Source organism: Mytilus galloprovincialis, chromosome 2 (genome assembly GCF_965363235.1).
Source record: "Mytilus galloprovincialis chromosome 2, xbMytGall1.hap1.1, whole genome shotgun sequence".
Lineage (NCBI taxonomy): Eukaryota > Metazoa > Mollusca > Bivalvia > Mytilida > Mytilidae > Mytilus > Mytilus galloprovincialis.
Genome location: NC_134839.1, coordinates 57,027,175 through 57,051,874, shown reverse-complemented (window position 1 = coordinate 57,051,874; position 24,700 = coordinate 57,027,175). Strand labels below are relative to the sequence as shown.

Here is a 24,700-nt window from a genome sequence, read left to right as displayed (position 1 = left end):
AATCAAATGTTGTCCGTGCATTTACTCATGAACCGTTCAACCAAAGCTTTTAAAATTTCAATATGTTGTTACTGACAACAAAATGAAGGTCAAGTTCAATAATGACGATTTTCACTTTTACCGTTCAGGAGTTATGGTTCTTGAAAGATTGAAAAATGGTGTTTCCAGTCATGTCCGTGCATTTACACATGAACTATTCAACCAAAGCTTCCCAAATTTTAATATGTCGTTACTGATGACAAAATGAGGGCCCTCATGGGGTTTTTGATTATGTGATTACTTGGCCGTTTTTTTAATGATTATTTGATTATTAAGCCAAATATTTCATGATTATTTGATTACCTAGGACTGTATTTTTAGTTTATGATTATTTGATTACTAAAGATAAGCAAATATTTAATGATTATGTGATTATATTGGCAAAAAAATGGTGATTATGTGATTACTAGGACCCCCCCATGAGGGGCCTCCAAAATGGAGGTCAAGTTCAATAATGACGATTTTTCACTTTTACCGTTCAGGAGTTATGGTTCTTGAGAGATTGAAAAATGGCGTTTCCAGTCGTGTCCATGCATTTACTCATGAACTGTTCAACCAAAGCTTTTCAAATTTTAATATGTTGTTACTGATGACAAAATGGAGGTCAAGTTCAATAATGACGATTTTCACTTTTACCGTTCAGGAGTTATGGTTCTTGAGAGATTGAAAAATGGTGTTTCCAGTCGTGTCCGTGCATTTACTCATGAACTGTTTAACCAAAGCTTTTCAAATTTTAATATGTTGTTACTGATGACAAAATGGAGGTCAAGTTCAATAATGACGATTTTCACTTTTACCGTTCAGGAGTTATGGTTCTTGAGAGATTGAAAAATGGCGTTTCCAGTCGTGTCCGTGCATTTACTCATGAACTGTTCACCCAAAGCTTTTCAAATTTTAAATGTTGTTACTGATGACAAAATGGAGGTCAAGTTCAATAATGTCGATTACGACTTTAACCGTTCAGGAGTTATGGTCCTTGAAAGATCGAAAAATGGAGTTTCTATTCATTCTGTTGCATTTACTCATGAACTATTTAACCCAAGCTTTTCAAATTTTAATATGTTGATACTTATGACAAAATGGAGGTAAAATTTGATATTGATGATTTTCACTTTCACTGTTCATTACTTATGGTTCTTGTGATATTGCCGGAACACAAATTAATGTTAATAAATCCGGTTTGCTGTCGTTGTGACAGCCTGTTGTTATTTTATGGGTTATTGTTGAAGGTCGTACGATGACGTATGGTTGTTAACACATACTTCCTTTGGTTTCTTATGGAAATTTGTCCATTGACAACAAACATACCACATCATCTACTTTATATAAGTATTGTATAAATTACAACGTATTTTGGTGATCTTGCAAAATGATCGTAATCCCGAAAATCGTAAACATATTTTCTTATCTTAAAAGGGGGCAAGAAGGGTTCCATTAATAGGCCAATAAATAAGATTACAGTTAAAGTCATATGAAACGAGTGACTTGTGAAAAATAATGTTTATCAAATTCTTGAACCAATGCATGTATATATCATAAACTTAGTCCTCTGTGCACGATTTTTTTTATTTTTTACGCAAATATATAGTATAATCGTCATTTTTTTGTTCTCTCTGTCTGTTATGATTTAACAAATATGGCTGCTCATTAAATGCCGTGTTTTAAAGCCGAAGTTTACCGATTGTCACCTTATAGTAAACAAATAACTAAAAACATGGGTATTGAGCACGTGTTTAACATGTGCAATCAGATAATTGTTCATTTTAATGACAGATCCATGCGTATTGCGATCACCGGATTTTTACGAGTAGGGTTACGCTCCGGTCACTATGCATACAGAAAATATGTCGGCGAATTGCTTCCTGGAAGCAAGCAATTAAAAAAAAGTAAACTTCTTCTAAATGTGGACAAATTAAAGAATTTTCCTCAGAAAAAAGTATATGTACATAAGTTGTATATAGAAAACTATCCATTTAGTTATAAAAAAAAACATAGGCATATTTTTTTTTAATTTGAGGTTTCTTATGACTTTAATTTAAAAAAAATAAAAAATAGGGGTATTTTTTTCTCTCATAATAACAGTAAACATATTCACAACAATGTCAATTTCAAGAAAGCTGACAACAGTTAATTAGTCAATAACAGTACAGCATCAATGATCTTGAATATATGCCACTTTTAACTAAAATATAAAGGCACAGAACCAGGACATAGGAGCACAGAACCAGGACCGTTTTTCTTATCACCAGCACAGCGTCAGGACAATTCCGTTTAACGAACTTGCATGACTTTTGCAATATATTATTGTTGTAATATACTTTGCATGGTACTTATGACGCATCAGAGAAAAATTAAGCAACAAAACAGTCGTTTTATTGCCGTTCTGGTACAATGTAAACAAACCCACCAGCACAGAATCAGGACCCACCAGCACCTGACAGGACCAAATCACCAGCACAGAACGTTCTCTCGCAGGACAACCATACCCACCGTGATATATATAACAAAGAAATAAAAGAACAATTTAGTTACAATTGACCAGCAAATCAAAATTTGCAGCTAGTGAAAAAAGAACAACTTAACAGATATTTAGTTATGTTTACCAACAGAAAGCCAAGTTGTGATATTTCCTTATTTGCTTAGAAATGAAAACAGCGGTTTTTTTTTAAATTCAAATGCACTTTTCTGGATTTGTCTTCATTACTAACGTTCAAACCGAATATTTGAAAGCCAAATATTGAACCGAAATATAAGACCAAAAAGAACCTAAGTAAATAGCAAAATTTATACAAGGCCAACTTTGCCTGAGTGAGTTGATCACAAAACATGTATATGTTTGTGCTTGCGTGTCCATATGACGCAATAATAAAAAGGCTGCTGTTTTTCAACAAATTGTCGGCATTCCTATGGGAACGAACTGCGCGCCTCACCTTGCCGACCTCTTCTATTTTCATATGAATCGGAGTTCCTTCAGACACTTGTCAAAAACAAGACGATCAAAGAAGCCAGATTATTTAATTTCACTTTCAGATATATTGAAGATGCTCTTTCCATTAACAATCCGAACTTTTCTGATTGGGTTCTATTAATATATCCCCCAGAACTAGAAATAAAAGAAACAACAGACACGGCTTCGTCCGACTCATTTTTAGACTTATGCTTCGAATTTGACATAAACAGTCATCGCAGTACCAGAATCTATGACAACCGAGACAATTTCAGTTTTGAAATTATCAATTTCCCCCACTTTAGTAGCAATATACCAACTTCATCTGCATATGGGATATACATTCCCCAACTTATTCGATATTCGAGAGCTTGCGGCTTCTAATCAGACTTTGTAAAATGTCACCAGTGTCTGAGCAGAAAGTTGATGAACCAGAGATATGTCAAAGAACGTCTCGTCCTTTTTCTAAAAAGGTTCATCGGAAGTTACCAAGACCTTGTTGATAAATATTTCGTACCAACTTCACAAATAATATATGATAGTTTTAATGTATAGATTCTGTGTACTGACGTTGTTTATCATTATATTACTCGATTTATTTCACTTGACTGGGCGGAGTTTAACCGGTTCGCTCATAATAAACCAGTCCATCTATAGATGAGTCATAGATAGGTGTTATAGGATAAACTCATTAATGAAGTGTCCAGTCATTATTTATTAAATTCCTTTGATGACACTGATAGGTGATTAGAAATTAGCAATAATTATAACGGCAATCGTCCTTATCACACACATCTTCAAATAGACTACAACGTGCTATATTGTTCTTTCATTTGAATTTGTTCTACTATTAATATTACTTTTACTGTTTGGTCTGTTTTCTGTGATATCCATTTGACGTGGATCGGTACTTGTTCACCCCGTCAATGTGTTTGTATTATTTTTCATTTTTGCTGGTGGGTTTTGTATGTGCAACTTTTTGTGTTTCTTTGGTTCATATGACCCGACTCTGTACTTTTGAAGATCCCGCCAATGTGTTATTGTTCTATTAACTGTCATTATGTTATTGTTCTATTATAAAGTTGAAAATACTTTGAACGACGAAATTAGTTTACTCGCGTAGGGGTATTAACCATATGTGGATTCCTAAAAATTCTAAAGAACTTCTAGATATATAAATTTATATCTCGGTCTGTTTCTGAAATTAGTTCTATCACACTTTTAATTTTTAACCCTGTATTCCACCATTCCCCATGTGAATTTTTTTTTAACTTGAACGGCAAAATTGTTTTATATTTCTTCATATGTGACGTTAACATTTTATGACGTCAAACACGCGAAGCAATGCATGTGTTTTTAAATTTGATAGATGCTTTTTGTGCTGTTTTGTTAAATATATGTTTGTTTTGAGATTGTGATATAGTGCTGTGCCCATATTTTACTATTTTACCTATTAAGTCTGTTTTGTTCACGCATCGTTGTAAATATAATGGAATTTGATACGACTGTCATGCAAGTGAGAGGTTTAGCGCTATAAAACCAGGTTCAATCCACTATTTTCTACATTTGATAATGTCTGTACCAAGTCAGGAATACGACAGTTGTTGTCCATTCGTTTGATGTGTTTTATCATCTGATTTTGCCATTTGATTATGGACTTTTCGTTTTGAATTTTCCTCGGAGTTCAGTATTTTTGTGATTTTACTTTTTACTGACTATGTTACGTTTACTGTTACTAATGACTGTTATGGCAACGAATCATGAAGACCCAACAAATATCCTCTTGAAAGATATTCTAATTAAAACCCTGCAAAATAAAGTCAACAGTAGTATACCTGTATTCAAAAGTCATAAATCGATTGAGAAAAAAACAAATCTGGGTTACAAACCAAAACCGAGGGAAACACATCATCTATAAGCATATAAGATGAAAACAAAGGAACAACAGGAACACCAAAGTGTAACAAAAACAAACGCCAACACACATAGAAACGAACTATTTGATAACAACTGCCACATTCCTGACTTGGTACAGGACATTTTACGCAAACATGGTGAGTTGAACCTGGTTTAATGGTTTGCTAATGGCATGACAAATCTCCCGCTTTATGACGATGTTAAAAAATATTGTTAAAACAATACGCGACAGAAATACAACACAAACACTTACAAGAACATTCATAACAGAGAAACGCACAAACAAATAATATAATAGTCGACACAACATGCAAACCACAGAACAGCAACTAACATATACTAGTAACAAGAACGACCACAGGATATCAGAAACCGTGACGCGGTACGTAACTAACATGCAATCTCGAACTTTGTAAAAAAAAGAAATACAATATTCGTTCAAAACATTTCACGACAATGATGGTATGGAAAGGCAATTATGTAATTATTAAACTACAAACGATAAGACATTACATATTATCCAACCGAAACCATAACAGAAACATCAAAAATAAATCAATGAATTGTGGATGTTTTAGACACCGAGACACGTCGCACGTCAATTTAAATTCACATTCAGTATAACAGTTATATTCGAGAATATGACAATGATGGTATTGGAAGGCAATTTTATAATTATTTGGACAACAAACGATATGAGAAATATTCTCAGTTAACAAAAAGATTACCTCACTAATTTACAAAATGTGTCCCAAACTTTATTGTCGACTGGTCTTCATTTTGATTAGAAACTAGCATTTTCAAAGCTTGGTGACTATTTTTAACGTATCTATCCTATCGTGTATCTCATATCTTGACTTACATCTATAAATTTGACTATGAGGGGACTCGGCTCATTACAAAACTTATTGACAAAAGAGATTATTTCAGATTCCCAATTATGACTTTTCCATTTTTTTATATACATATATGTAGCAACATTCTATCAGCGCCTTACTATGAAGTATATATCTCCCACGCAAGCTCTAGAATATCATATCAATTGCCAATTGATACAATATTCAAGAGCTTGCATTTCCTATCATGATTTCATTGATCATAAATATAAGGAATCATTAAAACTAAAATTACCAATGGGAGAAGATGAATCATCTCTTCGGAAATTTACGGACACCATCTCGAGTTGGTTGACCGGTATGCATTATTTGTTTCACAGATGCCGACGGATATGTTCCAATTGTCGTAATCATAAATTCGTCCTTTCTTCACATGTGACATGCTGAAGTAAACTTATCCATTGATGTGTACTTATATGAGAAACACGACGTGTGTCATATGTGGAATAACAGCTGCATACCCTTCCGGGTAAACAAGACGTGAGTGCAATTGAGTTTTTTGGATAAAATTTTGTACTACAAGGTGAAACATTACGACTCATCAACAAGACAATAACAATCAAAACCAAGGAGTAAGCAATGACTCATAAATCAAAAGACATTTACATCAACAGTTATAAATAATAAATAAGAAACAACACGACCTCCACTAAAAACCGGGAGTGAAATCAGGTGCTCCGGAAGGGTAATCATTTCCTACACTGTACAAATTCGGTTCGAACTCGACATTGTCATGTCTAATCGATTGCAAAGAGACTGAGGACAGGCGGCAACAAAATTGTAGGATTGTTACTCTGTGTAAATAATTCTATGCCAGCATCGTCCAAATATCGCGAACAAACTTCTTCGTAGGAATAGCTTAAAAACTCAGCTTCAAAAAGATCCCTATTATCACAGGAAAGTTCAAATTTAAATAATCCTGTGTCTAAACGAAATACATACAATTAGTGGCACGTAATTGCGAATATTTATAAAATTTGCTGTGTGTTGTGTACTGTTGTTTGTCTTCGTCGTTAATCGTTTTTTTCTCATGGGATTGTCATTTTGTTTTCGACTTATTTCTGAATAACCCTTGAAGTTTGGTATCTTTCTCTTCTCTTTTACTAGGTTTGTCATATGGATCTAACTGTGAAACTTAATTTTCAGCATAATCGTAATCTGTAAAAACGTTTGTGATTATGCGCGGACTTCCTTATTCAATCACGAGAACCAAACAACAGCTTCAAAGTTTGACGCAATACTTTTTTTGGCAAAGGATCTGTCAACAGACATACTACACGTTTTTCTCGAACAAGTACGAAAAAGTTCAAATTTCTAATATACAGACAACTACATGGCACATTATTGATAACGATATGTACAGTCACGTATTTTATTTAGCTACTTTCCCCATTAAAATTTGAGGATACTGACAAATAAATAAGAAAATGTTCAGTGATAATGTAAAAATACCTGATTATTATTAAGATTTTCTCTATACATTCTTCATTATTTGAGTATCAATTTTCAGCAGTTGGTATTTGCGTTTTCGGTACAGCAGATGATTAAGGAAAAATATATACTGAGTCCTGTATTTTACATGCGGCTTTTGGAGGTCATTGCATTTGTACCAAGTCAACTGCCAAGTCCTCTTTCACAAGTGTTAAAATTCTATTTTATTGAATTCCTCTGTTTAAACATCTAATGTTAGAAAGGGAGGTATATAGAACTTATAACTTATTAGAGAATAGATCAACAGATCAACAGATCAAAAGATCAGCTATTTGTGTTGCCGACTGAAATTTGATCAAACAATATACATTCGATTATATGGTTGATGAACTCTTACAAAGACTTTCAGTCAGAAATCAGTACATGATATTGCAAGGTTAGATCAGTTTATGATTGGTTAATTTGATGTGAAGTTCAAACAGTGTAAAAGTAAAGTTATTAAATATATCTTTTCAAAAGAAACATTGCATAAAACACTTTTTGATAATCATGTAAACACGTAGTGATATTTTGTAACAGCCCACCAATCCGCATCGGTCCTTTTTGTCAAAAATACATTTACGATTTAAGTTTAACGGATATGATCAGAAGAAAACGAAAGATCAAGGATATACTAATTGGCAATTCGCCAGCTGGTAAATATGTGCATATACTGCAAAATAGAATTCGCGTACGTGTATACAGTCAGATACGTATATACATTTATAAGATACGTGTATAACCAATCTGAACAGAGAGACGAATAGAAAAAGATGTGTTCATGCTTATGTGAAATAATCTTACAGGTCGTCAGATTGAATTCTTTCAGTTGTACGTATAGATGACGAACGAAAAGAAAAAAGAAACGTTTTTCAGGCTGTTATAACATAAGAATACTAAACACATAATTATGGAATGTCTCAGATAACCACACAAATGTTCCTGTGTCACTATTGGCGTTCCCTGCGTATTTCATGATGGGAAAAGCTATGACTTTCTAAAAACTGCAACGTTGCAATATTACTATAGCATATGCTTCTACCAGACTAAACTTGCTGATTTGGACGGGGCTGTAGTCAGCTTAAAATGTATGAAAACAAATAATGTTTATCTGTATTTAAAAAATACAGAAATTTAAATTACGTGAAAGACTGCTGTCAATTTGGCCTGAATTTGTTCATAGCCTTGTATCTTTGATAACTTTATAATTCAATTATGTGTATTATAGCTTCATACATTTGGCTGTAGCTACAGTGTATCGATGGTATTTCAAAACTAGAAGCTAGGCAATAAATATCAAAGTGATTTCAATACAGAAATGTAAAAGAGTTCAGCCAATATCGAGTATTAATTCAAAACTGAATGAAATTAAGTCTATCGAAACCACATTTGATAAATCTAAAAACACTTACCATTATTTCGATATGTTTTGCTTGGATAATTAAAAATTTTCTTATTATAGTTTGGAAATTTACTCCAAGGTACATTGTAACCTATAAAAACAGCAATAAGTGTCATTTTACGACAAAACAGACAATTTTCATTCCTTATTGTTAATTTTCCTTTTTTGAACGGTGAAGTTCCTTTGTCCCTTTCTTATGGTGTGTATATTTTACAACTTGATCGCTATGTTCGTGTCAGTATTGACGTTTAAGATATCATTGAACATAATGTTTGTATAACTGGTAAATATATAGAGTCGGATATTTCGTTTCCCGTTGCAAAGTTAATCAAATTAAACGAAATTTGTTCTTGGAAACAATTTAAGATTTGTTTTGGAAGTTTGGCTGATCATGTAGAATTCTTGTTAAAAACGTGTCATCATATCCTATTTTTTACGATGATGTAGAAATGATTCATTTAAACTCGTTCATCTTTTCAAAAAACTTATTCACAAAGGTCATCATTTTAACACCGAGGTTAAATCTGTAAATATTGTTTATATCGTTACTGAACAAACTTAATTATCACATATATCAGGATAGCGGCAGATGCGCACGTTTCGCCTACAAAAGACTAATCAGTGACCCCCGAATTAAAAAAAATGAAAAAATAAAGTACGCAGTTGGAGAGCATGAGGAACCAAAATTCTCATCAACAGTTAACTAAACCTTTAAACATGTTTTTTTTCCAGAAGGTATAAGGTTACGATACTGTTGTCAGCTCATTAAAGAAGGCATTTCTTGGAATTAATATTGATACTCATAGGTTCTTTGCATAGGAAATAAACATATTTATTATAAAACCAGTCGCGTTGGCATGATATGGGTTATGTTCTTCTTGTATATGTTATGATGGTTTGATACTAAAACCCTAACGGGGGAACTTGTGCTTGATTTTCATATAAAGAAGACATAATTTGCAATCGGTTTCATTGAGGTATGGAGCTGGCATGTTAGAAACTGCTAGTAATCCATTATCCACGGTTATTGCGAAAACTCTTATATCAGGGGGGACAGTGCTTAGTGTTTATTGTTTGATGTTAATTGGACTTCGTACTGATCAATTGGGTTATGTCATTTGTAACTGAATTTTACAGTGTGTTTTTATGATGTACTGTTCACCACTGTCTAAGGTTAGATGAAGGGTTTCAAGAGCGTTTGTTGTCTCATTAGCAATCATACCACATCTTCGTGTTTCGTTTTTTTTTATTTTATTGAGAAGTATTTTCTAAACCAAAACCAAAAGTATCAGATGAAAATCTAAGACTAATTGATTGTTGGCAAGATTTTTTCTCGTTATTCGTCATGGAGGTGTCTCAATACGAACCTCACCAATCCAATGGGTTTACAACTAAGTGAGAAAAACCAGCACCCGGATTCATCTGACCCCTGAACAATAAGGTACATGTATACTATATCAGCGAAATGAACGCCACGCTGAACTACGAAACGTACAATATATGTTTGCTTATGAACTAATTCCATTTCATAGATGTTTTATAAGGTTCTCTCACTTTGATTGGCGAAAGTTTTATATCCCATTAATATGCAACACCCTTGAAAGCACGTGCTCTCTTTGACAGCTTTATAACAATTTATAAGAACATTTAAAACAAACTTACCAGCTGGTTGTATAATACTCATTAAGCTTTGGGCAGAAGTTCAGTGTAATTCAAAGAGAACAAATAATGGTCTAGAGTCGTTCCATGCTCATTATAATGAGCAATGTTATAGTTGTCACCCAGCTATTTGCATTTTTCTTGATACTATTATCAAATTGCAAACAACAACCTATATAAAAAAAACGAAGTATAGACAAATGTGCACAAAAATCTAGAAAAGATATAGCGAAAGAACAATTTCTAATGCAATTCAACAGTATTGTACTGGGGGTATATCCAAAGCCCATTACGCACGGTACGTTCTCTATGATATATATTTCAGGCTCAGGCTAGAACGAACATTTTTATAAAATATTTTATTGCATCTTTTAGACATTTAGTACTGTACATCATATGTTTTATATTGTGCTGTCTTGAATCTAATAAAGGTTTTTTTTTTTTTTTTTTTTTTTATCTATTATATATAATAATGGGTTCAGATTATTTCGCTAAAATGTGTATTGACAATTTTAATTTTCGCTGAAATGGGTTAAAAATCAGGTGCTAAAATGGGTTCTACTTTGGCGCTAAAACGTCCGATTTTTTTTCGCCATGATGTCCTCCGCCGTATTTCAATATATAATTTGTTTTTACAACAACAAACAAAACAATTTGATTAAGTTATTTATTTATTGAAACCAATCAAAACTATTAATTAATTTATTATCAATATCATCATCATTATTTTGAAAAATACTAATTTTCTATACCTATCTATAACATAATAAGATACACTGATGAATGATAATATGCAAATTAATAATTTCTGTTCTAATACTTTTTATACTTAACTTCCTTAACAGAAAAAATAGTATACAACTTATATATATTAAGCTACTATTGTTGATTGGTTATATAAAACGCAGTAAATGTATTTGTTTTGTTACCTTAGTTTATGATCCGCCCATAATGGCAATTGTTCCAGGAATAATTAGCAATTTCAAAAAATACTAGACATCCGATATGCACCTTAAAAGGTAAAAATTCAACGATTGACTTTCCATTTCACCATGTCCATTTCAAAAGTTTAACTTAGGATAATGGGGCATGCGTGATCGAACCCGTATAAAACATAAAACTTCGGTTTCTTTTGGTTAAGTTAACTAAACATTTAAAACGTTAGTGAACAATGTGGCTCTTAAATGTTTTCTTTATTTCAGTGTGTATTTTACCAATTACTGCAGTTAAAAGTAAGTTTACAAAGATACGTAATTTAAATGTGCTGGCGAAAAAGGGAGGAAAAGAGTAGCTGTTATACATGTATTGATATAAATACATTTTAAAATTTGAAAGAAAAAGGGATGATTTCAATGTTGGATTTTGATTTAGGAAATTGTCTCTGAAATAATGACTTAATATTCTGCGTTAAAAATGGATATTTTACGATTTTTTTTCTGTATCCATGGGCCCGCTTCTTTGAAATAGTAAATGAGAAAGGATTAAAATCAACAAGTGATACTTATTTCTTTATGCAAGACGATGTTTGTTATTGGAATAACCTTCATCAGAAACACAGTTATACTAACAGTTTGAACTACACTAAATAGAGAAGATCATCAGAAGCCAGTGGCGGATCCAGAAATTTCATAAGTGGGGGCCCACTGATTGACCTAAGAGGGGGCCCGCTCCAGTCACGCTTCAGTGATTCCCTATATAAGCAACCAATTTTGTTGACAAATACTTCGGCTGAGCAAATAGCCTTCGTCAGTCAATAATTTTAAAAATGTTGTCAAAATTATTGACACTGTGGAAAGCTTATTGTTTGATAAAACATCTCATATTAGTTTACAGTACCGTTGGCAAATCTTTAGAAATGGATTTCATTTTATCTTTATATCTTATCTAAAAAAGTAATTATACTTTAACTACCAATACCATGCAATTGTAGTTTTAAGTGCGTGTTTAATATTGTCAAATTTAAGATGATTTTTTTTAATAATTTTCCTACAGTTTTTGACCAAAGTAAAATTTAATAACTTGAAGTTTTTAAAAGTTCCAAAGAAATAAGGGTTTAAACAATTTTTACTTTTACATGTAAACTATATAATGAAATGGAAGCCCATATACATGTAGGACCTCATGTCTCAGTGAAACTATAATTTGAATTAAATTCGTTATAAAAAATATTAAATTCATTATCACGAAATTATAGAATTAGTTATACAAGTTTTTGTAATTCGTACTAACGTTGCGCACGATGTTGCTATATACAACACGACGTTACACCACCACGACGTCAAAGAGAGTTTGCTGAAACTTTTGACGTACATTTATTCAATTTGTAAGTTTCATTTGCTTTTTTATGTTGTTGGTTGATTCTAAATCTGTCTCTATTAATTTTGTGATGTCTATTTACCATGAATTTATTTACCTCAATTTGTGGAAATCGATTAAATAATTTTTACCCTTAATTTATCTTAAAATGTTGTATTGTCGTGTAAGTAATGAACTTGAAGGAAGGAAAATTGGGACAGAAGTACACGGTTTTCAATAAATGAATTATAACAAAACTTTAATCGCAGGGGCTGCTAAAATTGCATGGTGCATGTCATCTGTTATTGTAAATTTTTCATATCTTGATTCAACTCTAAATAATACAAATATATTCGACACTCTGCAAGTAAATAGAATAAAATTGAGAATGGAAATGGGGAATGTGTCAAAAAGACAACAACCCGACCAAATAAAAAACAACAGCAGAAGGTCACCAACAGGTCTTCAATGTAGCGAGAAATTCCCGCACCCGGAGGCGTCCTTCAGCTGGCCCCTAAACAAATATATACTAGTTCAGTGATAATGAACGCCATACTAATTTCCAAATTGTACACAAGAAACTATAATTAAAATAATACAAGACTAACAAAGGCCAGAGGCTCCTGACTTGGGACAGGCGCAAAAATGCGGCGGGGTTAAACATGTTTGTGAGATCTCAACCCTCCCCCTATACCTCTAACCAATGTAGAAAAGTAAACGCATAACAATACGTACATTAAAATTCAGTTCAAGAGAAGTCCGAGTCTGATGTCAGAAGATGTAACCAAAGAAAATAAACAAAATGACAATAATACATAAATAACAACAGACTACTAGCAGTTAACTGACATGCCAGCTCCAGACTTCAATTAAACTGACTGAAAGATTATGATTTCATCATATGTACATCAGGCACAATCCTTCCCGTTAGGGGTTTAGTATCATACCATCATAACATATATGAGAAGAACATAACCCGTGTCATGCCAACAACTGTTTTTAGAATAAATGTGTTTAGTTCCGACGCAAAGACCTTATCAGTGACTCAATATTAACGCCAAAATATGCAATCTTTAATGACTTGACAACAGTATCGTAATTATATCCCTTCTTAATAAGTCTATTCAAAGGTTTTTTAAGTTTCTGAGGTGAATACAGAAACATATTTACCCTTGATTTATTTGAATTGAATTGTATTAAAAAGTTGCTTGACACATAACTTGTCGAAAATCAAATACAACCATTAAATACAATTACTACAACCCGATCTTGAAAATTATTTTCTCAGTCATTTGAAGTTGCTTGGTTTTAAAATGTACTAATCTTCTTCTGAATCGGCCGTATAATACGGGGTTGCATTAATTCAATGAAACTGTTTTTGTCGCTGTTTCCAATAAGTCTTTCAGTTACTTCCATTTCATGCAAAACATGCACCGGTGTTTTTTTCGACAACCAGCATTTTTTTTTAAATTTCACCACCCGATTAGTTTTAAGTATCAGGAATATACAATGTACCGTCGAAAAAAAAGCGTTTGTTTGGATTTTTCGACGTTTGGACAAAATGGCTACCGTTTTGTAATGTTTCGTAGCATTTTATTCCTGTAAGACCCAAACATGCAGTTAATAAAAAACGGATCAAGACTTTATGTTCTTTTTGTGTATCTAACTTTTGTTTTGGGTAAATTATAAATTACTTATTGAAATATCAGGTTAAAAACCCGCATTAATTGCTTGGACAAATGAAATATCAACTTGGACAAAATGGCTACCGCTTGAAAAACAACTGTGTAGAGATGGTTTTATAGAATCTACAATTTTTGAACTCACGAACAATGAGGCAAATGTTTGTTCTTTCGGTAGATGTTATAATTATCTCACATTTTTTAGTCATTTTTAGCTATGTCTACTTATAAAACTACCTTTCAGCCGTTAAGTCAACGAAAAACGTCATTGGACATTTTTCTTATTCCAGCTTATTGTGCAGCCACCGAGTCAAACAAAATTCGACAAAAGAACGGCTTTAATTTAACCGAGAACTGACATACTTCGTTGCTTCTGTCAAGTTTCGGGAAGATCAGAGAATAAGAAATAGGATCACTATACATAAGAGATAAAACAGTTGTTTAAAAATGTAACGTTGGACATCCGTTTTTTCACATAGCTTTGTTGTATTAATCCTCAAATATGATAGATATTACTAAGCATATGACCAAGATTTATAAGAACATAAAGGAAAACATATACTGAATTAGTTTTTATAGTGGTTAGTGTTTGTTAACATTTTATTTTGTTTTGCGGAGGAAATTTCGAAGATTCTGTTTTAAATCATAGGGGTTGTAGGAACAGCGTGCGTGACGTTACTATTTAAAATGGATTAATTTCGTAATCACATTTTTTTGGCAATTTGTGATAACGGATTATAAAACGTCACGGATAACGGAGGGTCTGAATGGGGGGGTCTCTTATTCTGTAAACATTTAATTTTCACCCCTTTTTTCTCTAATCTTCAAAAAATAAGTCTATTCTTTAAAAGTGATTTTTACGCATTATTCTCTAATTTTTTCCCCAGTTTTCTTTGATCTTTAAAAAAAAAAAGTAAAAAACATTTTAAATGAATGAGAAAGATGATTTCCAAACAACAGCAAGGCTTTCATTTGTTTCTCAACAATGACGTGTTGATGTGTATTGTTCTGCATGATTAAAGTGCTAGTTCCTTGAAGTAACAAGTCCAAGTTCTCATCAGTTCTTTCCAGTGATTTTGACTACATATAAGAAGATGTGGTGTAATTGCCAATGAGACAACTCTTCAAAAGAGACCAAATGACACAGAAATTAACAACTATAGGTCACTGTACGGCATTCAACAATGAGCAAAAGCCAACCGCATAGTCAGCTATAAAAGTCCGAGTAGAAGTATCGGAAACCAGTTCACATTGACTGAATCCTATAGTCTATTATCACGAAACCAAAAATGGTTTACCAAGTTTGTTTTCACTTTTATCATATTTTTACAATGATAATTTTGATAATTTTCTTTAAATTTTAAGAAGGGAAAATTCTGTTAATACTCAATTTTTAGCGTTTTCTTTTTTTAATCATTCAATATTTATTATACTTTAAGACCACGCATTTCTCTAATCTTTATTTTTTTTGCCCGTTATTCTCTAATCTTCATTTTTTAAGGCCATTATTCTCTAATCATTTAACCCCATCCAAACCCTCATAACGAATTCTTTAATTTACAATCCCTGAAGGATAATTTCGTCTCAAACGAATGTGTAAAATTTGTTATCACAGTCTTTTTTTTAAATTCATGATTACTGATAAAATTCGACGGGGCACTCTCATATCAAATCTTATTTCCCCGATTCCTTATTTTTAAAATGCCGACAGCTTTATGACTACACGTGCACATTTTTTTATTTAATTAGAAATTTATTTTGTTAGTCTGGGATTCAGGCTTATTGACACGCCGATAGTGTTGTTTCAGAATGCTAGGCGAAGCATGAATCGATCAATCACTTTTCATTCAATCACGTGATTGGCTTAGTCCGATGTTGAACAAACAAGCGGACTAAAACGGATTAAAATTTTGGCGCCAAATAGTCGATACTTTCACTTTCGATTTGGATGAACACAAGGAAGAACGTGTTCAGGTGTTGGTGTTTAATTATGTCTTGAGAAAATTTAAAACAATCGCACTCCTTAAATTTATAAAAACACGTATTAATTATGTAGGTTATTTTAATATGTTAATCAAAAAAACACCTGTCTGACTATAGTATAATACATATCATATACTAATATTATCAACATATTAATTTACATTACATCCTGAGACTACTAGACTGGTATTTAGTTGTCTCAGATTAGCAGTGGCGGATCCAGAAATTTTCATAAGTGGGGGCCCACTGACTGACCTAAGAGGGGCCCGCTCCAGTCACGCTTCAGTGATTCAGTGGCGGATGCAGGAATTTTCGAAAGGGGGGGTGCTAGCCCAGGGCAAAGGGGGGGGGTGCAGGGGGGGTGCAAACATATGTCCCTATTCAAATGCATTGATCGGCCAAAATAAAGGGGGGGTGCGGACCCCCGGAACCCCCCCTCTGGATCTGCCACTGGTGATTTCCTATATAAGCAACCAAATTTTTTCCCAAAAAGGGGGGCCCGGGCCCCCTGGGCCCCCCTCTAAATCCGCCTCTGATTAGATATTAGATGTAAGTTATTAGATATATTACATACTAGTATATATCTGTCATACTATTTCATTTGTGATTTCCCAATTGAAGAACCATGCACAGGCACTTCTTTCTATCAGAGACATATACATGTCTCTGTTTCTATCTATTTGTACATTGTAGGTCCACTATCCATACATGTAATTAAAACAATAGTGACAGGATTGTTTCCCTTAGAAAATAAAGTAGAACATTAATTAGTCAACCATAAGTGGTTGAGCTAAGGAAGTACTTCTTTAGCTCAGTCGAATAACACGCTGCCTTGTAACACAGAGGTCCCTGGTTTGAGTCCCAGTGGAGACGTGATTTTGCAAGAAGAATTATGCTCTCCGGATACACAATGTCAACATTAATTTTGTCAATTGTTGACAGTGGGTCTCATTTAGTTCTAAGCTTGATGTGGGATTGCCAATTTTTTGTAAGTGTGACACTGTGACTTGAAAGTCAAATTAGGGAGCTACCATTTGACTTTTATGGGGGGGCTAGGATGAAAAATTTTGTCCTGCATTTTTTTTTAGCTGTAATCTCTGTCCTGCCTTTTTATTTTTCACTCTGTTCGGTCCTGCCTTTTTTTTTTGTTAGTTTATCCTGACTTTTTTTTATCTAAATTATCGTCCTGCCTTTTTTTTTACTCAAAACTCCGTCCTGCCTATTTTTTTCTAATTTTATCCTAGCCCAGTGATCTGGAAGTTTTTTTTCACTATGGGCCCAGGGCCCCTCAAAAATAAATTCAATGGGCCATTTTAAAAAATAATGGGCCATGCTGTCAAATGAGTGGGCCATTTGAATTGACTTCTGTAAAAAAAATAAAAGTATCCGTATATTTTGGCAAAAAGGTGTTGGTACTTACCTTTATAATTTAAATAAAATCATGGATATTGTTCCTGTGATTTTGTAATTTCAATTTCAATGAATATACAATAACTTCTTCCAACTCGAACAATATTTAAGTTTAAACCTTTATTTACAATGTTTAAACTGGTACTGTTGCCTTGTTCATGTTCATGGTTTTTTTTTGTACGTTAAATTTGGGTCTTCGTCGATACCATACTTATTCCAGACGTTCCGTATCAAAGGACATTTCAGGCATTTCCTCTGCACTTCTTGTATTATTATAACTTCATCACAGTGACAAGAATAACAGTATAGAGTACCATTAATACAAAGAACAAAACAACAAATCGCTGAAGTCATGTTTATAAAATGTCAAAACGAGCCAAAGACCAAAAAATGACAAGGACAGTTAAGCGTCTTTTATGGAGACAATAACTATATTCCTTAAAAGTCTTTTGGGTTCTTCAATCTAAATAATAGAAAGCTAAACTAAATGAGATTATTATTAGAGTTAAATCTCGTCTGTACTAGCCAAATTTCACAAATTTAAAGTTGTTTATAAAAAAAATATATCATGAATGATGGTTAATTACGTTTTTTCGGTTATCAGTTAGACCGCATGGTTCTATTATTACAATAGGAAAATACCCGAGACGTTAAATTGCATGGTTCTATTATCATAGGGAAACACCTGAGACGTCTCAAAAATATAAAAGTGCTGGCGGCACGGAACACGATCTGAAATTCATTTGACGATATCCATGATATCTAAACGTTTCGAAACGAAGTGAAAAATATCGTGCGCCACGTGGGCCCTTACATTTGTCACTGTATGCACCATTTCTTGTCAATCTGCGCTATAGGCCCAGATTGCACGTCCCTCCCGATCACTGCTAGCCCCCCCCCCCCCATAAAAATCAAATGGTAGCTCTCTTATTGTGCTAAGAAAATGGAAATGAAGTCTAGTGGGACACAGGAATTTACAAAAAAATGGGAATTTCTAGCGTTCATAGTGTAAGCAGGATACAGGAATCCGACAACAGCTAGTAAGCGGAATCGGGGATCAGAACCCCCCAATGAGACCCCCTTGACCATTTAATTGTTGATTTAATTTTGAAAATCAATATTTCAAAATAACAATCTGTAGTCTCAGCATTAAACTACCAATGCTGCGAAATATGGGATCACTAATTTTTGCCTACCTGAAATTTGGACCAATGAGTTAATTGCCAATGTTTGACCACACTATGACACAGCAGCATAATTGTTGGACATGTAAGACAATCTACATGATCTAAGCATTAGCCATATTAATTTAGGGAGCCTAAATTTAGTTAATTAAAATGGGATGGCCAGTTGCAAGAACATTAGTTAATTAGCACCAGAACAACATCTATAAATGATTCTATATGTAAGTATTCTTTTTATTACAGTGTACTACACCTTTGAAGGAAGAGAAGGAACCGATGCACTATTGAATTGTAGTGGAGAAGCAGGAACAGTGTCTTATTACGCTGACTATGTATACCCAGGAGATCCATACATTGTTATAGATGAAGTAAAATACACATTAGAGTCGTTTAATGACTGTCTACATAATTATACCTATGGTGTCAAGAACAAATGTGACAATCTAACAATTTGTAATTTTCAAATATCCAATGAGTTAGTTGGAAGTTCCTGTGGAACTGAAGGAAATGCATGGTTAATTGTACGCTACCACTGTGTCCGTAAGTTAGACTCACTTTTATAACTTGATTTTGGGACTTTCATTCCAGAAGAAAAATTCAAAATAACATGATAGTTCAATATAAAATAAGGAGATGTGGTACAGTTGGTGGTATTATCATTTGTTCTACTTGTTATTAGTCCCCCACAGCTGAAGTTGAAGGGGACTGTCTGTCTGTCTATCTGTCTCAGTTCGGCAAATCATTTTTCCACACTTTTTTCTCTTTGTGTTTGAACATATTGAAGATTTTAACTTGATAGTTGGTTTATACTTTTATCATGACAAGTATGACAAGTTACAGATCAATTTCAAATTTTGTTCCTTTCTGATTTTATACAGAGTTATTCCCATGGACTTAATAAATTCACTCAGATACACTGTATATAGTTTTCCACATATGTTTTTCTTTGTGCTTGAGTATATTGACTTGATCATTGGTATATATTTTTTAATCAGGATAAGTAACAGATCAAATTTAAACTTTCGTTCCAATCTGATGATTTTGTGGAAGTTCTGGTCCTTGCACTAAAATTCACCCAAATAATCAGTTTCCATCCTTTTTGTCGAGCCTGCAACTTTTTTTGCAGAAAGCTCGACATGGGGATAGTGATCCAGCGGCGGCGGCGTTAGCTAACTTTTTAAAAGCTTTATATTTTAGATGGTGGAAGACCTGGATGCTTCATACTTTGTATATAGATGCCTCATGTTATGAAGTTTCCGTCAGTCACATGTCAAATGTCCTTGACCTCATTTTCATGGTTCAGTGACCACTTGAAAAAAAAGTTCAGATTTTTTGTAATGTTGAATTCTCTCTTATTATAAGTAATAGGGTAATCATATTTGGTATGTGCGTACCTTGCAAGGTCCTCATTCCTGTCAGACAGTTTTCACTTGACCTCGACCTCATTTCATGGATCAGTGAACAAGGTTAAGTTTTGATGGTCAAGTCCATATCTTAGATACTATAAGCAATAGGACTAGTATATTCGGTGTATGGAAGGACTGTAAGGTGTACATGTCCAACTGGCAGGTGTCATCCAACCTTGACCTCATTTTCATGGTTCAGTGGTTATAGTTAAGTTTTTGTGTTTTGGCCTGTTTTTCTCATACTTTATGCAATAGATCAACTATATTTGTTGTATGGAATGATTGTAAGGTGTACATGTCTAGCGGGCAGATGTCATCTGACCTTGACCTCATTTTCTTGGTTGAGTGGTCAAAGTTAAGTTTTTGAGTTTTGGTCTTTCTATCTAATACTATATGTCATAGGTCAACTATATTTGGTGTATGGAAATATTTTATGATCTTTATGTCAGTCATGTAGGTTTTATTTGACCTCGACCTCATTTTCACGGTTCATTGCTCAGTGTTAAGTTTTTGTGTTTTGGTCTATTTTTCTTAAACTATAAGTAATAGGTCAACTATACTTGTTGTATGGAAGCATTGTTAGCTGTACATGTCTGTCTGGCATGGTTGATCTGACCTTGACCTCATTTTCAAGGTTCATTGGTCTTTGTTTAGTTATCTTGGTTAATAAGTTTATGTGACAGTTTTTAATAAAGCTTTATACTTACGACTATCAGCATAATATCAATGATTAGTAAAGAAGGCGAGACTTTTCAGCGTGTGCACTCTTGTTTGACACTATCAATCACATTATAAATTATGCCACTGTCGCAGCGGAGGGGCATTAAGTTTTACCCTTGTCTGTCTATATGTTTGTATTCCTAACGTTTGATTCAGTTCTCTCTAACTTTAGTTTGCCTCAGCCAAATGTTATGAAACATATTCTCAATGTTTATTACCACATAATACAGATCAAATTTCAAATTGGGTGGCATCACTTTTACCTTTCTTGAGTTATACCCCTTTATAAACATAAAAGTTGCATAATTTTTTGTTTCAGTTCTCGTCTAACTTTAGTTTGCCTCAACCAAATGTTATGAATATTATACTTTAAAATCCTATCTACCACAAAATAAATGTACAGATCAAGTTTGAATTTTTGTGGTGTCACTTTTACCGTTTTAGAGTTATGCCTGCTCATAAATGGAAAATTTGCTGAAATTTTAGTTTCTGTTCTCTAATTTGATTAAACTTGCCTCAACAAAATGTAATGAGACTTATGCACAATACTTATTACCACATTACTGAGATCAAGTACAAATTTAGGCAGCCTCATTTTTCAGTTCTGCATTTATGTCCCTCTATAACTTTGATTATGCAAGAGGGGGCATCATCTCTGTCCCATGGACACATTCCCCTTTTATTTTTTTTTTAATTTAACACTAACAGCAATGCATGAACAGTAAAAGGTATGGTGAACACCGGTATTCAGACCTTTTTTTTTGTCATGTGCTTTACCACAATACTTTTTTTCATCAAATTGGGGATCAGAATATTTTTATAGGTAAAACAACATTTAGATGTATGCAAATACAACCCGTACAAATACACTTTGTTGACGTAGTGTCAAATATAGTAGGCAAAGTAGATTTATTCCTCATGCTGATTTTTGTTCGCAGCCTTTATGCGTTGAGGGGAACATTAAAATACTGATTGTGTGACCATCTGTCCAGTCTTGTGTAAAATGTATGTTCTCACAGGTACAATTCTTGTCAGATTTTTACAAAGCTTATACTATATAAATATCAGCAATAAACAAGTTCTATAATCATGATAATCATAATAATGGTGGATGATCAATTTATTAAGAGAATTATGCCGCTTTTCTTTGTGCTTGAATGGAACAAAATTTGAATTTGATCTGTACAGTTACTTGTCATGATAAAAAATATACCAAATATTACATCAATATCTTTAAGCACAAAGAAAAAGAAGAAACTTGTTTTTAAATTTATGGAAAATTGCTTCATTAGCATTCTCACAAGTACAATTTTTGCCAGATCCCATATTTATAAAACTTATACTATAGGTTAATATTAGCAATATCTCAGAAAAGTTTTATGTCCAACGCTAGGGACATTGGAACTCTATACTTTTAGTAGGATTGGATTACATACATGTCATTGCTACATTAGATTCGCTTCATTACCTTGAAAAATGTGACTTTCATTTTCAAATCGCTACTTAAAATTTTAAAAACAAACCAACAAGATGGTCCGAGAACACAGTTAATTCGTGGTGCATTTCTTTTAGACAATAAATAATAAAAAAAAAAATCCCACCTGGGCTTTCTCAATAATATTTTTAAGTGTGTTGTTATACTTTTGGAACAAATAATAGAAAACTTCATCAACTCTAACATGTCTAACTCAAAATATGGACAATTTTATGTCAAGGTGGTCTTGAAATCTTTTGACAGCTTCTGAAATGCTAATTTTAATCTTTTTTCAGCCATGTCACTGGACCAAATCACTGATATACTTAAAAATTCATGACTCATTTTTTAGTGTAATTTCATCCCCCTTATTCTATTTCAGGCATAAAACATGAAGAAATAAATTTCGAAGAGGTATAAAAAAAATTGGCAAGTAACACAGTGTCCACACTAGGGACTTAATATTCCTGGACAACTAAAGGACGATAACAGTGTTCTCAGGCCAGATATTCTAATGCTTTAGACATACATGTATGCTGGCATATTTATTCATGTCAGAATACTGAGCATGTAACATGCTTGATAATCTCTTTCGTGACTTATGTTTTATTTGCCTGTTATACATTTATAAATGTATATATTTATGAATTTTTCTGTATATCTTACACAGGGGACGGTAGCTGGACAACATGGAGTTCCTGGGGTGGTTGTTCTAGAACTTGTGGTGGTGGCTACCAGACTCGGACACGGACTTGTACTAATCCTACACCAAATGATTTCAGCAAAAATCTAATTTGTATGGATGGTAATGTAAATCAGATACAAAGATGTTACACAGGAACTTGCTCATGTAAATATATATTAGTACTTCTTGCGTTGCTTTCTTGGATGGATTATTTTTTGAATTATACATGTACATGTATGTACAACAAAACATATTTACAAAAACAAATAAACATGGTTTTTATGATGATAAGAAAAACACATTCTCTCTAGGAATGGATTGTGGAGAACATTATAATATAAAAACATAATGACAAGTAATTCTGGCAAAAATTGTAGCGAGTTAGTGCAGCATTAAGTCTAAGAAAAGTTCTGATACTGAATCAATCGATATATATCAAACTTTGATATTTAAATAACTATTTTTGAAGATTTTAAGAACACAAAAGGATTTCGGTATCTAGTTAAAAGGAAGTAATTAAAGATGTCGAGACCACTTAGTTTTTTCATTCTAAATAATAGGTAGAAGAAAATTTATTTTCTGCTGCCCTGTTAATCAATTAGAAAACAAAATTGAAATAGTAAGAAATGAGTGTTGGCTATTGGTATAGAAATAGCAAGAAATTTAGAGAAAACTCTCTGTGACCAGCAACATTTACTGAGCAAAATTAATTAAGAGGTGTTTTTCTTTAATACTAAATAAAAAATTCTGGAACCATAGGGAACCCTTAAAAAGTACCATTTTCCTTTTCAAAAAGTTTTAGCACCATATGTATTTTTCAGTTTTATTCACACCCAAAGGTGTAATTATACCCCGCTATAAAAAATTTGGGGTATACTGTTTCAAATCTGTCTGTTCGTCAGTTCATCCATCAGTCCATCTGTATGTCTGTCTGTTTGTCCCATGAACATTTTGGTTGAATCTTTCTCTAAGTAAATTACTTTAGGGACTCCTTAATAAATTTTTATTTAGTATAAGCAGGAACATATCTTAAAATATGTTAAATGTTAAATATGCAACTTTAATTTAATGATTTCTTCTGTATTATATTTCAGATACTGAACGTTATTCTAAAGGTAGTAATTTTAATCCAACTTGCTATATTCACAATACCAATGGAAGTCTGGCTGTATCCTCTGCTACATGGCATAACAATTGTGGGTGTGTATGGCACGATGTAGCTGAAACATTTCAGGACCCATGTAATAATTACTATACATGTTCTGTTCTTGTTGGAAATATTAATTTAGATAACTGTTATGATAGATGCTTTACACTACACAGTTATACAGATATCCATAGTAATGTTAGATATTATGCAAATTATCACCAAGAATATTGTGATACTTTGGACTCTACTTATACATGTAAAAGTAAGTATATTGCATATCATAAGATCATTAGATGTATTATTTTATTTTATAGATAACACGAAACACACATGATACACACATTTGACATTTTTTTCTTTTCTTTAGCATTAGTATTGTTT

General features: G+C 33.0%; 1 long non-coding RNA gene across 1 annotated transcript; it reads left to right on the top strand.

The window, feature by feature from the left end:
• Positions 1 to 11,446: 11,446 nt before the first annotated feature.
• On the top strand, positions 11,447 to 24,470 carry LOC143063921 (uncharacterized). Its single transcript, XR_012975139.1, has 4 exons — positions 11,447 to 11,562; positions 19,128 to 19,424; positions 23,155 to 23,334; positions 24,264 to 24,470. It is a non-coding gene; the product is annotated as an uncharacterized LOC143063921 (long non-coding RNA).
• The last annotated feature ends 230 nt before the right edge of the window (positions 24,471 to 24,700 follow it).